The sequence below is a fragment of the Megalopta genalis genome, chromosome 4 (genome assembly GCF_051020955.1).
Source record: "Megalopta genalis isolate 19385.01 chromosome 4, iyMegGena1_principal, whole genome shotgun sequence".
NCBI lineage: Eukaryota > Metazoa > Arthropoda > Insecta > Hymenoptera > Halictidae > Megalopta > Megalopta genalis.
Window position 1 is genome coordinate 26,388,709 of NC_135016.1, and position 15,085 is coordinate 26,403,793.

General features: G+C 44.5%; 1 protein-coding gene across 5 annotated transcripts in view; it reads right to left on the minus strand.

Annotated features, from left to right (window-relative positions):
- Window positions 1-15,085, minus strand: part of Egfr (epidermal growth factor receptor) — a 329,246-nt gene that overhangs the window by 16,101 nt on the left and 298,060 nt on the right. The gene's annotated exons all lie outside the window — the stretch shown is intronic.

Genomic DNA, 15,085 nt, shown 5'->3' on the forward strand with positions numbered 1-15,085 from the left:
TGTTCTCTGAATAATCCCTGGGACTCAAACGGTTAAGAAAATCGTCGTAAATACAACTTTGGCGATCGCAGTGTCTATTAACAGGATTCTGGTAAGCAAAGCATTAAGAATGCCAAGCAATATTAGTAATATACGTCATATTAACCCTTTGCACTCGAAACCATTTTAACTGTAAATCCAAATTAATTTTTCCGACTTATGGTATTTCGATTTTATATGACAAACGGTTAAGAAAATCGTCGTCGAGCATCATTTAATTGCAGCTCCGACGGTCGCGGTGTCTATTAACAAGATTCTAGTAAGCAAAGCATTAAGAATGCCAAGCAATATTAGTAATATACGTCATATTAACCCTTTGCACTCGAAACCATTTTAACTGTAAATCCAAATTAATTTTTCCGACTTATGGTATTTCGATTTTATATGACAAAGTGCATTTTATGCATATGAAATTTATAGTCTCGCGACTCGTACAACACTTAGACTGTTAACAATTTTTTACGTCTAGTCTTTCATAATATAAAAGTTACCTTGGAACGTGGTGTAACAATTTTAATGTTGCCTCAGAGTCACCACTCGAGTGCAAAGGGTTAAATTCCTAAAAGTTGACATTCATGAGATCGAAGAACAGCAAGACTTCGCTGCCGACTGGATGCCAATGAGTTCCAGAAATTCGTGCTCCGTTCGAAGACGGAACGTTCGCACTGAGAGGCGCGTGAAGAAATTCCGACGCCACTGTGCGAAGAGAAGTGTTTTCAGGGCATTTCCAAGTAACTGAATCACCAATTACAGCTGCGGCCGTGGGTCCTGGTGCATCGGAGCATTCGAGTTGCGGCCGAGCCATGGATAAAAAGAAATAGTATTCGCGCGGCAACCGAAAGGGCGTTTAGACGGCTCGGCACGCCGAGAGAAAAGTGGTGGTTGAGGCCAGAAGTGTCGGTCGAGGTCGGCGAGGCAACACGTTTTCTCTTCGAAGCCACGATCGCTATGAAATTCATCGGCCAGTCTTTTTTTACCCTGTGGCCAAGGGGCGCTGCGGGAACGTGGCAATTATCGTCGACAACGGGGTTACGAAAATTACTGGTCGAACGGCCGTGCCGGAATTAAAATTCTCCTAAATTTACGAAGGCTGCACGCTTCCGAAAGACAATGGCGATATCAATTACGGGTTCGGGCGCGAATTCGGCTGTTCGCCAATTATTTAAGGGTTTCTAGGAAAGCTTCTTCGGCTGTTCCGCTTCGCGCGAAGCTTCTTCACGGTTTCGAGACGACGTCGGGCGCGGAAGATGCGCGCGAGATTGATATTCTTATCAATTAAAATCTGTAAAACGCGCGCTCGATGCTTTAACATCTTGTAGAAATACGATTCGGATTCGCCGAATTTGTGAACGTACTTTGTACTCTTCAATGGTAATCTGTCGCAAAAAGAAATGCCGCTTGTTCTGTGCAGCAATTGACTATAATTCGAGCCGCATTAAAAGCTGCAAGCTGTTCGGTAGACGATAATTACGATGCGCCGTATTTAGTGTGCAGTTTCATATTCATGCGCTTCGAGATATAATACGTGTCCTTGCCATTTTTACTGCCTCGTATAATTGATTAAATTGATCAATTGAACGGTTTAGACTCGGAGTGTTACATCGTTGGCTCGAGTATAATGGCAGTTGACAACAGTGTGCTCGAGATACTGGGTAATTACGCAAATTATTGTGAGAAGCGCCCATTAGCTATTCAACTGTACGCGCGTGCAACATGCGCCGTTTTTGCGCCCGGATTTGTATCGTAAAGATCGCGTCTCCCAAAACGAGGCGCTCGCATCAAACGTGCCTGTTCTGGAGGAAAAAAAGGATGCCCTAAACTCTGAACCGATTGATTCATGTTTTGGAGTTAGTTCCAAGGACTTTCTACTTTTATTATTTCCGGGTGCAAGAATATCATAGACTATTATATCTTCAATTATAGCTTCTGTTGCTGTACTTTACAATCGTCATACTAATTTTGTGTCTCGACAATCTTGTGACATCATGAAACGAAACACTTACTCGTTGAGTCAAGAAGAAAATGCACAATTTCTGAAAGTTGATAACGATTTCAAATGACAATTTAACTCTCAATCAAAATTTCGAAATTATATTCTTCAAACGTGACAGCACTACTTTGTCCAATAAAAGATGATCCATTTTGGTGTCTTCCTTCTTAATTTCCCGACCGAGCGAGTTTATAATTACGAATATTCACGAAAACGCAACGAGAGAAAGACAAATAAAACTGCGTCGACGCAAATTTCATTTATGATCTTTTTTTCATCGTTCATTGATCTCCAAACGTCGTATCGTCATTTCGGTCGGATCAGCGACGACTATTTCAGCGTTCAGATTTCATCGCACCTACTATTTCATAAATAACTGGAAGAGTTCTTCGCCGTTCCAAGAAGAAAGTTTGAAGTGTATTCGCGGCGTCGAACGACGACTCAACTGATCCACGGCTAAAAGGTTAAGAAATAGCACGATTTTGACGAATGTGGCGAACGTTTCAGCATCTAAAAGACCGGCCGAACAATCCCCGAATGACGAATAGCCGTCGCCCGGCATGCCGTTTCGTTCGGAGCATGCATAATGTATCGCGACGCGGAAGCCAGTTTGCGGCGGGCAATCCGCGATCGCCCTCGGAAGAAGCTATCGCCACGTGGACTCGCCAATGAGTGACTTCTGTTGCAAAAAGCCGGGTCGACGCGATGCCGGCCGTACCGACGAGAGAGAGAGAGAGAGAGAGAGAGAGAGAGAGAGAGAGAGAGAGAGGGGGAGAGAGAGAGAGGCAAGAGACGCGACTCGTCGTCCAGACGCGAAACCGAAATCCCGCGGCGAGACTTCTTTTGTGGCCCGAAGAGGAAGAGTTGTGCGTCCGCGAAGGGCCCGCCGGCCCTCGACCACCTTCTAGGATGCGAGCGAGAGCCGATTTTTATGCGGTACTTTAGGAGGCCATTAAAGGGCCAAAGTAATACGAAATAACCGCACGCCGATGGCAGCGACGGCGTCGGCGGCGCCGGCATCGCCGTTTATTTCGCCTCGTAAACATCGATGCGCGCCGTCCTGGACCCGAGCACCCGAGGAGAGGAGGGAGAACACCCCGACTCCTCTCTCCTCTCCTCTCCTCTCCTGTCCGGCCGATCCGCCGATCTCTTGTTGGCCCCTGCGCCGAATCTCCGGCGGAATAAAGACCGGGTATCGTAAACGCGCGAAATAACCATCGGGGGCCCATCGGTTCCTTCCGAGGCGCGCAGGGCCCCGGGAAAAAAATCGCCGGCCGAGAAGGAGAGAAGAGACGCCACGCCGCGCCGCGGCCGTGGAACGGGGCCCAGGGGCCCAGGGGCTCCGGAGTGTGGGGCCGAGGCCGGGGCCGGGACTGGAAGCTCCGAGGGGAAACAATAATTTAGGAACACCGGTCCAGGCGAGAGCCCGGACGCCCAGGAACAATGGGGCTCCTTCCACCTCGGAGCCGAAGCTCTCCTCTGCGTCGTGCCGCACCAGAACACCGAGACACTGATTCTCTAATAAAAGTCACGATGTAAACACGAGTTTGCCATCCTCCAGCCGGGGCGCAAGCGTTACGAGCGCTGCCGACCGACGTTGACTCCTGATTCTGACGAGGCAAACCGAGGCGAGGCGAGGCGAGGCGGGGCGAACGAAGCTCGGCCCTCGATAAAGGCTACAGGGCGCTTTGTTGCGGCTTCGTTCGAATCTCTGTTGCGCGAGAATTAATGCGTATGACGCTCCTGCGTACCCTTTGTCCTGCGAGCCCTTGTTTACGACCCACCGCGCCTGATATCTGTTCTCAAAGGCTCGCACGATCGAAACTATCAACGCTATTTTTAGCGGCTGGATATTACGAATTGTCGGCTATCTAGTTTTTAGTTCGCAAACGTAATGCAGGCGTAAATTACAGTTCCTCCTCGAGCTGTCATAAATATGTCAACCAGTGTCCGCGTTCGTTTACATTTGTTTCCTTACTTGTTAACACTTAGAGCTCCGTTGGCTCCGCTATGGAGACATCCGTCATTTGTTCCGTAAATCCGAAGGCTCTGCTGCGAAGCCCAATGGTTTTAGCGTGATTACACCGAAGATGCTATGTTTTTGTCGACGTTGGCAATTGTTATTTGTAGTGAAAACGTGCTTAGCGTGTGTACCATTACGATTAAAACATTCTTTGCCCATTTTTATACTTGGCAACATAAAATGAATAAAATCAAACGCTTTCACAAGGACGTGTAATCTTTCCCGCTTAAAACAAGATTTCCTTTATCTCGGGCGCTTTGCTCCAAAAATGTTCCGAAGTTGCTGGTAGTGACATTTTTCAGAAAAACGCTGTTCAACTTTATTTTAGAACGTCCGAAGAATATTTACTAATTTTTAATCCAATTTAATTATTAATTGAGCCGATGCCAGTAAAGATTAACGATAAAAAAATTCCGGCAAACTCACGCGAAAGATATTTTTGTTTCAATAATTCCGTATCCATACAGAATTCAACAGCCGATTCGCAATGCTAATTTTAGAATAAATCGCGTCAAAGAACACGAGGGATATATTTATTTAAGAATTGCGAAGAATATCATTAATAGTAAATTTACCCATTTCGATGAGGATGCTTTTGCTGCTTGGAAATTTCGGTCACAATTCACGATGTCGATGCACCGACCTCGCACAATGTTAAGTAGATACCATTACGATTAAAACATTTTTTGTCCATTTTTATACTTAGCAACATAAAATGAATAAAATCGAACGCTTTCATAAGGACGTGTAATCTTTTCCGCTTAAAACAAGATTTCCTTTATCTCGGGCGCTTTGCTCCAAAAATGTGCCGGAGTTGCTGGTAGGTAGTACTCGAGAAACGCGTGAAGCGCTAAGGGTTAAGTATTCGTTTTTGCAGGTTCATCTCGAGTCGTGTACGCTGGTCGATCCTTCGAATCGTGTGAATGTATGTACACTAATGTCTCCCTAATTGACGCTCAGATTGTCCATAAAAATGGACAATTTTTGAAGAGGAGATACGATTGTTCGAGCCTCGTGGCTCGTTTTTTATGATTATCGATTGTCAACAATCATAAAAACGAGCTGCAAGGCTCGAATAATCGTACACTAATTTCTCCCTAATCGACGCTTAGATCATACACGAAAATGGACAATTTGGGAAGGGTAGATACGATTATCGGAGTATTGCGGCTCGCTTTTATAGTTACCGATTGTCAACAACGATAAAAACGAGCTGCAAGGCTCGACCAATCGTATCTCCTCTCCCCAAATTGTCCCAAATTGTCCATTTTTCTGCACAATCCGAGCGTCAATTAGGGAGACATTACTGTACGTAGTAAGAAATCCTGTGCGCAAACGCGACGACAATGTTGTCCGCGAGGGATCGTACAAAATGCTTCGCGAACGGTAGAATACGTGTACACAGAAGCGCGAGCAGGAAAATAACGTGATCGATCTCGAAGGCGTCGAGGAAGACGGGGGTGTGTAGCCGGAGAAAACGGTCGGAACCGAAGCAGAATCGGCGCGGCGATCTCGACCTCGGCGCGGCGGAATCGTAAATCGCCGGCCGAAGAAAGAGAAATCGAATCGTCGGGGCGATCTCCGAGGGGGAGAGGCCGGGCCCGAGCAACGTAACGAAATCGAAAATAAAGGCGCACGATCGCCGAGGACGATAGACGATGCCGCGAGTCCGCAGTGCATCGCGTCGCAGCCTTCTGCGAGGCTGTTGCGAACCGTGGCCGTAGCTGCCCCGCAGGGAACGCCGCGGCGGAGAGCGGCATAACCGCAGACTCGAAAGCAATAAACCATAAAGCTATTAATGTTACGCCCTGGGATGGTTATGCCACGGTTATAACGTATACGCGCCACTTATACGTATATCCTCGAGGTTGTACTCTATCTGGCTGCCCGTTCCTCCGCGGCGCTCGGTCTTCTCTCAGCTCTCCGATTCCGTTTCGCTCGCGCGAGCGTCGCGTCGCGTCGGGGGAGGACGGTCGAGAACGCCGAGACCGCGACCGAGAAGCGAGCCAGAGGAAGGTCGGAGCGATCGTAACTCGGGCCCGATCGAAATGACGAAGCGGTTCGGTCGACGAGCACCGGTACCGTGTTCGCAATCATTTTCCCCGTCGGCTTCGGCAATCAGCACTCTGCACTCGCGATCGCGATATCCCCATCGCGATCGATGTGCCACGGGCTGGAACAGGATCGCCGGAGATAAGGATGCGCGCTACTATCTTCTAGAGAAGAGCAAAAATTTCAGGCGGCACGCAACGATGCTTCATGCACCTCGATTTCATTCGAGATCAACTTGTATGGAGAGAGTTCACGCGATCGGACCGAAGTCGATGCAAAAGCACTCCGTTTTTACTTTTATTCTATTTTTCTATGATTTCCTTCATGCGTCGATTAGCACTTCCTCGTTGTTAATAGTTACTTTGATAGGGAGCAAGGCAAGTTTCGTTTTTTCTGCGCCTTCATTGGCTGCGTTTCTAGACTGTGATATTACTGGTAACAGAGCAATTAAATACGGATAATAAGGAAGTCTGAGAAAAAGATAGACCGCGTAGTCTAATGGAGGTTTCGTGATAGGAAAAAAGGCGAGGTGTTGTTGTTGAAACGCCACTCGATCGATCCAGGGAGAACAGATTATGAGCGATGAAATCTTGAACACTGAAATAGTCGTCGCTGATTACCAGGATGTCGATACGACGTTTAAAAATCAACGAAAACGGAGAATACTTCCACTTCGTTTTTTTAGAGATGAAATTTCCGTTGTCGCAATTTTACTTATTTTTCGTTACATCCTCGTGGGTATTATTATGTGGATATTACATTTATCGTGGATATTACATCCTCCTTCAAACTTTCTTCTTGGAACGACGAAGAACTCTTCTAGTTATTTATGAAATAGTAGGTGCGATGAAATCTGAACGATGAAATAGTCGTCGCTGATCACCGAAATGACGATACGACGTTTGGGGATCAATGAACGATGAAAAGAAAAAATCATAAATGAAATTTCCGTCGTCGCAGTTTTATTTCTCTCTCTCTCTCTCTCTCTCTCTCTCTCTCTCTCTCTCGTTGCGTTTTCGTGAATATTCGTAATTAAAAATTCGCTCGGTTGAGAAATTAAAGAGGAAGACACCAAAATGGATCATCTTTTATTAGACAAAGTAGCGCTGTCACGTTTGAAGAATATAATTTCGAAATTTTGATTGGGAGTTAATTTGTCATTTGAAATCGTTATCAATTTTCAGAAATTGTGCATTTCCTTCTTGATTCAACGAGTAACTGTTTCGTTTCATGGTGTGACAAGACACGAAATTAGTATGACGATTGTAGAGTACGACAACAGAAGCAGATATTATAATCTACGATATTCTTGCAGCCTGAAAATAATAAAAGTGGAAAGTCCTTGGAACTAACTGCAAAATAAGAATCGATCGGTCTTTTATTAGACAAAGTAGCGCTATCACGTGTGAAGAATATAATTTAGAAATTTTGATAGAGTTAAATTGTCATTTGAAATCGTTATCGACTTTCAGAAATTGTGCATTTTCTTCTTGACTCAACGAGTAAGTGTTTCGTTTCATGGTGTCACAAGATTATCACGACGCGAAATTAGTATGACGATTGTAGAGTACGACAACGGAAGCAGATATTATAATCTACGATATTCTTGCAGCAGTATATATATATAAAATAAAATATATACAATAAAAGCAGAAAGTCCCTGAAAACCAACCAATCGATCCATCTTTTATTAGACAAAGTAGTGCTGTCACGTGCCTTTCGAACGATCGAGGCTCTTCTTCGAGGTAATACATAAATGCTTTTACCCGAGGAAATCGCGATGAACTCCGAGCGGATGAACTCCGGAACGCATTCCTCCGGGACCGGGAACCAATATGCAGAATATGCGGCACGCTAATGCAGCCGAAAGGGTGCACAATTGGAGAATGCAGAATGCAGAACGCAGAACACAGAAGCGTGCATCGGGCACGAACGGTGCCCTGTTTTTGCTATCGCTCCCCTTCTCTCGTTGTTTTCTGGTCCGGGCCCCGGCGGAGGGGAGATTTTATGGGACGTGAAATTGAAGGCTTGCTGGGGGCATTACGGGACGTCGCTTCACAATCACGGGAGCCTTTTTGCGCTGTTAAGAGATCGAGGACCGACGGCGCAGGATATTTTATTTCCTCCGTGCACGGATTGTTTTGGTATTGATACGTTGATTTTGCTCCGCGGTGTCTTCTGAAGCTTTTCCAGATCCATCAATTAACTCATTGCTGCGCCATTTTATTTATGATTACAACGATTAGAACTTTTTCTACTCGAACTTTTCGATGATTAGGAATTTCTTAGAAAAAGAACAGAATTTATATACGGGGTAGGGCGGAATTCATAGTACAATCCACATAGTACAACCTATTGCACGAGCAAAACATGATTATTTTCACTTATACTTCATAAATATTGAACACATTTTTAAGACGTGTATAATAACCGTTTAAAAAATCATATGATACAACATAAGTATAAAAAATATATCTACAGTACAGCACACTTGCCGAGCAATGCAATGAAACGTTAAATAAGATGTTAATTAGTAATTAGCAATTACAAATAATCATGTGTTCAATCGGAATAATCTGAAGTCAATGCTTTAGGAATAAGTCAACGCTCTTGCGTCTTGTAATTGTTGTTTTACTTTGTCTCGATTGTTCAACGCTTCTTGGCGCTTGTCGAGCATCTTGCTCGTTCGTGATCGCGTAAATAATACATACACATATACACACAAAGCACAACACGCGAGTTTGATGTGCTCCTAGCCGTAAATGGCGACCACGGGGGAGCGAGACGTGACGAAAGTCGGAGGGCGTTGTTTGTTTTTAATCAGCCGAACTCGAGTCCCTCGTTTCCTGGAAATTCTGTATAGCAGCTAATTTGGGGCCAATAGGAAGGAAACATTTCAGCCAATAAGGGAAACGTGTTTACCCTACTTCTGCGAGGGCGTTAACGTAAGTTGGTTGGTTGGATTCGGTCCTACACTTTCCTCAGCTGACTTCTTTTGAACACCGGAAAGTACTTATTAACACGTTCCGTGCCAAGCTTTTTTTACTCGAATCTTCACACTTTGATATTTTACTAAAACTTGATGTATTACGTGCAATTATTAATTCTCGTACACATAACAACGTAACAAAAACTTATCAACGCCCATTCTTGCGGTGGAAATTGATTCTTCGGTTCTAAATTTCTTGTAAACAATTTGTTCAGTTCACTAAGTAAACATGCAAGCGTGTACCATCGATGGTACACGTGGCACGGAACGTGTTAACCCATTCGCGCCGAGCGCCGCAAATATGCGGCACCCACTCGACGACCTGTGGAGCCGTTTATTTTGAAAGTGGCATAAGTCACTTTACCGTAATGAAAAGTGGTGATTTTTTAATGTTTATACGAAATTATTTATACTGAGAAAAATATATCAGTATCCTGAGATAACAAATACAAGTAAATCTTCTCGAAAGTTATAGCATCCATATTTTTAAACGTGTTAAAACGCAAACCCTTAAATATATCGACTTAAAAACAAAGTGACTTATGCCACTTTTAAAATAAACGGCTCATATATGCGGCATCGAAATGAAGTGTATACAGAGGACACGGATGTGTAATTTGTAGCAAAAATGATAAAAGAACGGATTCGCGGTACGAGTGCAAAGATTGCGATGTTGAACTTCGTATAGATCCTTGCTTTCAAATATATCGCATAGAATTATATTATTAGTTTTTACATATTATTATTTTTTAATAATTTTCGTCTCGTTATTAATTATATTAAACATTTAATCGTTAGGCTTTGTAATTATGTAAATACCTATGTTACCTATAATTTTGTAAGTCTTTTTAAATTAAAAATGTAAATATACTTGTTACATTAGAGCAACGATTGTTTTATTCGGCACAGTTATTATTTAAGACTTGGAACAACATATATACAGAAACCACGCGCACTGTGCATATTTCTGGAGCTAATTTCCGTACAGTGACGGTACTTCGGCGGATGGAGCTGCCGTAGCGAAAGGATTAAACGGAATGTTTCCATTATTCTATTATTATTATTGTATCCGTTATATATTTGTAAACACATTGGATTGCGTTTCGCAAAGACAAAGCCTATGTCGAGAGAGCTCAAATTTTTACCTCCAATCGGACGTGTAAATGAACATTTCCTTTTTAAAACACGAAATTATCGACCGTTCACAATTAATCACGTGTCAAAATACAATCGGATCGTGGTCAACCGGCCGTTGTTGATGCTAATTGAACGTTTTATTAGATGTAAGACATGACAAACCGATTTAAATTCCAGTTCTTTCGAAACCGAGCTCCGGCACGCCGGTGTTAACTGCGACCGTTTTAGTTTAACGAAAAGGTGGCCACAAGCTTTCGAACGTCACGGTTCCACGCGTTGCAATCTCGTTTCCAATGATTCCAATATATCCCGGTGCCAGGCTTTTCTATTAGTTCGTGTCCTGCATTTGTTAGCTCTGCTAGAAGTCAATGAAATGTATCTCGCGTACGCTATTACCGATTGTCGACTGCTCCCGACGTTATCGCTCGTCGTTATCTTCCGTTTCGCTTTTCAACCACTACTCGGTTCGATCGACTTTCCTCTGGAATTTTCCCTCCGGTTGTTTCGAAATGGGATCGATGTTTTCGATGCTCTTTAGGAATAAATGAAATGTATCGGGCGTTGCGATCATCCGTTGGCATTTCGTCACGCCCTTTCCATTGTAACGAGAAGGGAAATGATTCGCCGCCGAGTGAATAGTTTCGTGTGCTTGCTAATCGGGGCATTTTCTTAGAATAGACGTCAAATGTTAAATAAAACAGTATCCTTCAAATGTCTAAATACAGTAATCGAACATTCGAACGTATTTTAACCCTTTGCACTCGAAGCCATTTTAACCGTAAATTCAAAATTAATTTTCGCGACTAATGGTATTTCCATTTTATGTGACAAAGTGCATTTTGTGCATACGAAATTGAGTCTTGTGATTCATACAACAGTTAGACTTTTAACAATTTTTTATATCTAAACTTTGATAATATAACAATTATCTTGGAACGTGATGTAACAAATCTTAACGGTGCCTCAGAGTCACTACTCGAGTGCAAAGGGTTAATCCTCGAAAACTGGAGAAAGCATCGAATATCAATATTTGTGCGGCATAGAATTTGGCCAGCTAAGGAAACAATAAGACAGACAATAATTAACGATAGAACATACCAATGTTCTACAAGATGTCAAAGGTACAGACTCTTTGAACACAGCGAACAGTTCTCCAACATTTCGGAACCGTTAAAACGCAAGCAGAACTGTTCACCCGCAGTCCTAAAAATTTAGTCTTGTGACTCATACAACAGTTAGATTTATAACAATTTTTTATATCTAAATTTTGATAATATAAAAATGATCTTGGAACGTGATGTAATAATTTTAGTGGTGGCTCAGAGTCACCACTCGAGTGCAAAGGGTTAACTGCTGGATCGTTGAAACGATAGAATACGTGTTAAAACAATTTCGAAAGGTCGATATCGATTAATCTACATTGATCTATGGAAATCATGATTTTTTAATTGCACCGGATTCGGCCGTCTACACGGACATTGCAATTGATCGGCGAACGCGGCTCGCACTCGATCCCATTCCTAAAAACGAATTGGGCCACGGGCCCAAGCGACCGTGCCGCCGACTTAATCATTGTCATTATGCTAATTACGAAGCACCGAGCGTTCCGCTCGACGCACTCCAAAACTCGATGTTTCTGGTATGCATTGTGCACGCGGATAATAGATAAGAATCACGGAGCGGGTGAAGCCAAGAGGGAAATTATCCGTAATGATACGGTACGAGTGGCGAAACGACATATTTGGCGCATAATGCCTCGATCCGCCTCGATTACGCGAACAATATTTTTTTCACGTTAAATCAAAGCGATCTGCTTGCGCGTGACAATGTTGCGTCGCGCGTTCAATCATTATCGAGTCTTATAAGCCCGCCTTATGTGAAAACGTGACTGGATCTTGGGTGATTTGTCGCAGCGGAACCGCGCTTGCAACATTTTACAATCAATTTTACTCGTTCCAATTAGATTTTGACGATGCAACTTTTTTAAACTAATTCGCACTATTCCACCATTCAACTTTAGCTATAGATATTGCAGTCATTTTAGATATTTATTGGGAAAAATTGCTCTCCGAACTTCGGGATCGAGGCTGTAATTTTTCGAGGCTTCGACCTGGATCGCTCGAAAATGGAGGATCGCAGCTTCAGGCTTCGGTTGGCGGTTAACCTTTCAGGCACGACACGCCACTATAGTGGCTTTCGCGGATATCATCTTTCTGAACGACATGCCACTATAGTGGCTTTCGCGGATGTCATCTCTCTGAACGACGCGCCACTATAGTGGCTTACTCTAGTAGCTCACTCGGTCATCGTTTGAATCAAATAATCGTCTTCATAAGCATTGTTTCACACTTTACAAAAATTTTCTCCGAGGCACCGTTAACGAGTTATTAACGAAAAACAGTGACCAATAAGAATCGAGTACGGCTAACGCGAGGCGGGCCAGCCAACCAGCGCGCGAAGCCCAGTTCCGCTCATTGGCTCGATCGCCTCGCGCCAGCTGAGCTCGCCTCTCATTGGTCACTGTTTTTCGTTAATAACTCGTTAACGGTGCCTCGGAGAAAATTTTTGTAAAGAAAGAAGTTGCTTCAAATGAGCCGAGGAACCCGCCACTTTCGAATTGCGAGACACTTTTGGGACACCCTGTATATACATACAGAATATACAGTATCAGACTCTGTACAGTACACATCGGACTCTGCCGTCCAGAGAAATAGCCTCGCGCAGAATTCAGCCGTACCTAAAAGGTTAAAAATGATCGGTTCGTCGTTGGCGCGCGTTGACGCTCGCAGCAGAGGTGAAGAAATAATGACGAATAGACATGGAGTACGGAGGGCAGAGTGAACAAGGAACCGAATCACGTGGAATGCGCTTTGTTCGAGCCTGCATTTCGTCCCGACATTGTCCGTCCTCCTCGCTCCCTGCTGGCCCCGCTTTGCCCACGGCTCGTTCTCGATCTTTCTCCTTCTCATCTCACCTCATCTCACCCGTGCAACCTCAGCAGCCACTGGGACGAACCGCGCGCCGAGGCACGCGTTCCCTCGCGTTTGCCCTCCGAAGAGGGTATTAACTCTCTCGGCTCTCGGCTATGTTACTTCAACCACCACTGTCTTTCGCTTCTCGCGAATCGATGGCTCGCTTTTACGACGTCGATGATGAGATCTCCGCCGACCCTCGTCAAGGCATTACTTTAATCCTCCGAGGGCAACGTTTAACAACCTTGGATCGCGCATCTTGATTCGCACGAGATTGCTCCACTGTTCGGCTGAAACCTTGCGGCTAGACAACACAACAGCGTTCGCACTGGTTTTTAGTTTAAAATGGTATTTCACTTCCTCGGTTTTACGTCGACTCGGCAAAGGGAAGATGGGGAGATTGTGGTTTTTAGCGTTTTCGTACGGGCAGCCTTCGGATGCCATGAAAGCAGAAATTCTGCCGGCGAAACAGTTCGAGCGAGACAATTGAAAACCGTATTGTTTTTCTTGTCTGGAATATCTTTTGACGAATATACACCGTCGCACGCGTCTTCGAGATCGATGCTAAATTGATTTTGGATGTTTCCAGTCGTTGTGAATGTAAAAGAGAATGCGTTGAGACCGTCGAGACCGAGACTTTTTCTTCGAGGAATAATGTTAACTGTAAATAATTTAACGTTTTCTCAGAAAAGTCGGTTCGAACTTTCAGGGTAAAGCTATCGGGTTAACGACGATACGAACGCGAAGATCCGTCGATCCCATAGCGTCCATAGTATTTTCAAATGATAATGATATTCCCCGTGGATGTCTCGTCGCATAAATTATTCGGGTCTAGCGGAATGAAAATGTATTTATTCGTTATTTGTTTCTCCGATGACGCGCTACACCATTCCCGATGCACCGCGACTCATTGGCGAGTCGATTTTTCGATCCGAGGACGAGGCTGATCTGCATAGGACTTGGGATCGAGATCGGGGCCGAGCAGCATGATCGGTCTTCTCTCTTATTTGCATAGCGTTCAAAGACAAAGAGCAGATAAGCCGAAACTAGTCCGCGGTGAACGCGTTGAAACAGTGACCCCCGTTAACAATAGACGTAGATGCATATCTAACTTGGTACCGCGAGCCAAGGTCACGAGCGACCATCCCACCTGACCCGATCAAGGTCGCGACGTTTGACCTCCCACGATATTTTTTCCCCCGAAAAGCTAGCCACTTCCCTAACGAGCTCCGCGCGCCTGAATTAGTTTTATTAACGTCCCGTGGCCCATTAATTTAACTGAATTCCGTATAATTTTACGGTGCCTCGTTCCCGTAGTTATAAACTTTGTCTCGAAATCAAGATTCACGTGGGCTGGAACACGAGAGCCGTTAGCATGTTAATATGTAACGCCGTGTCCGCCGCAATCTCGGCCGCGAGTTGTTCTGCCGGAAAGAGGAGATACATCATGTTGCAGAGAACAGATTAATTATTTATACTAGCTATTTTCCGGGCTAATTTATATGCACGTATTCCGATCATTTTTCATAGTTAGTCTGCCGTTCAGCGAATAATAAGCTGACGTTAATGCAGCTCATTAATTTAGCATATTAATCAGGGCTCGGAATTAACCAGCACGCGACGTGAGAATTGCGAGGGCTACGCCTCCTGAGTCCCTTCGCGCTTCTCGCTCTCCGATGATCATCTAAATGCTGCACATACACACACATACACACAGATGTATAAGGCAACAGGATCACGCGTCTAAGGTGTTCCGTGTCGAAAGATGCGACCACGGGGAGCGAGACGCGCGACGGGAGACAGGAGGCGTAGCCCTCGAGATCCTCGTGTTGCGCGCTGGTTAATTCCGAGCCCTGATCTAGATCGTTGATCGTAGATCGATG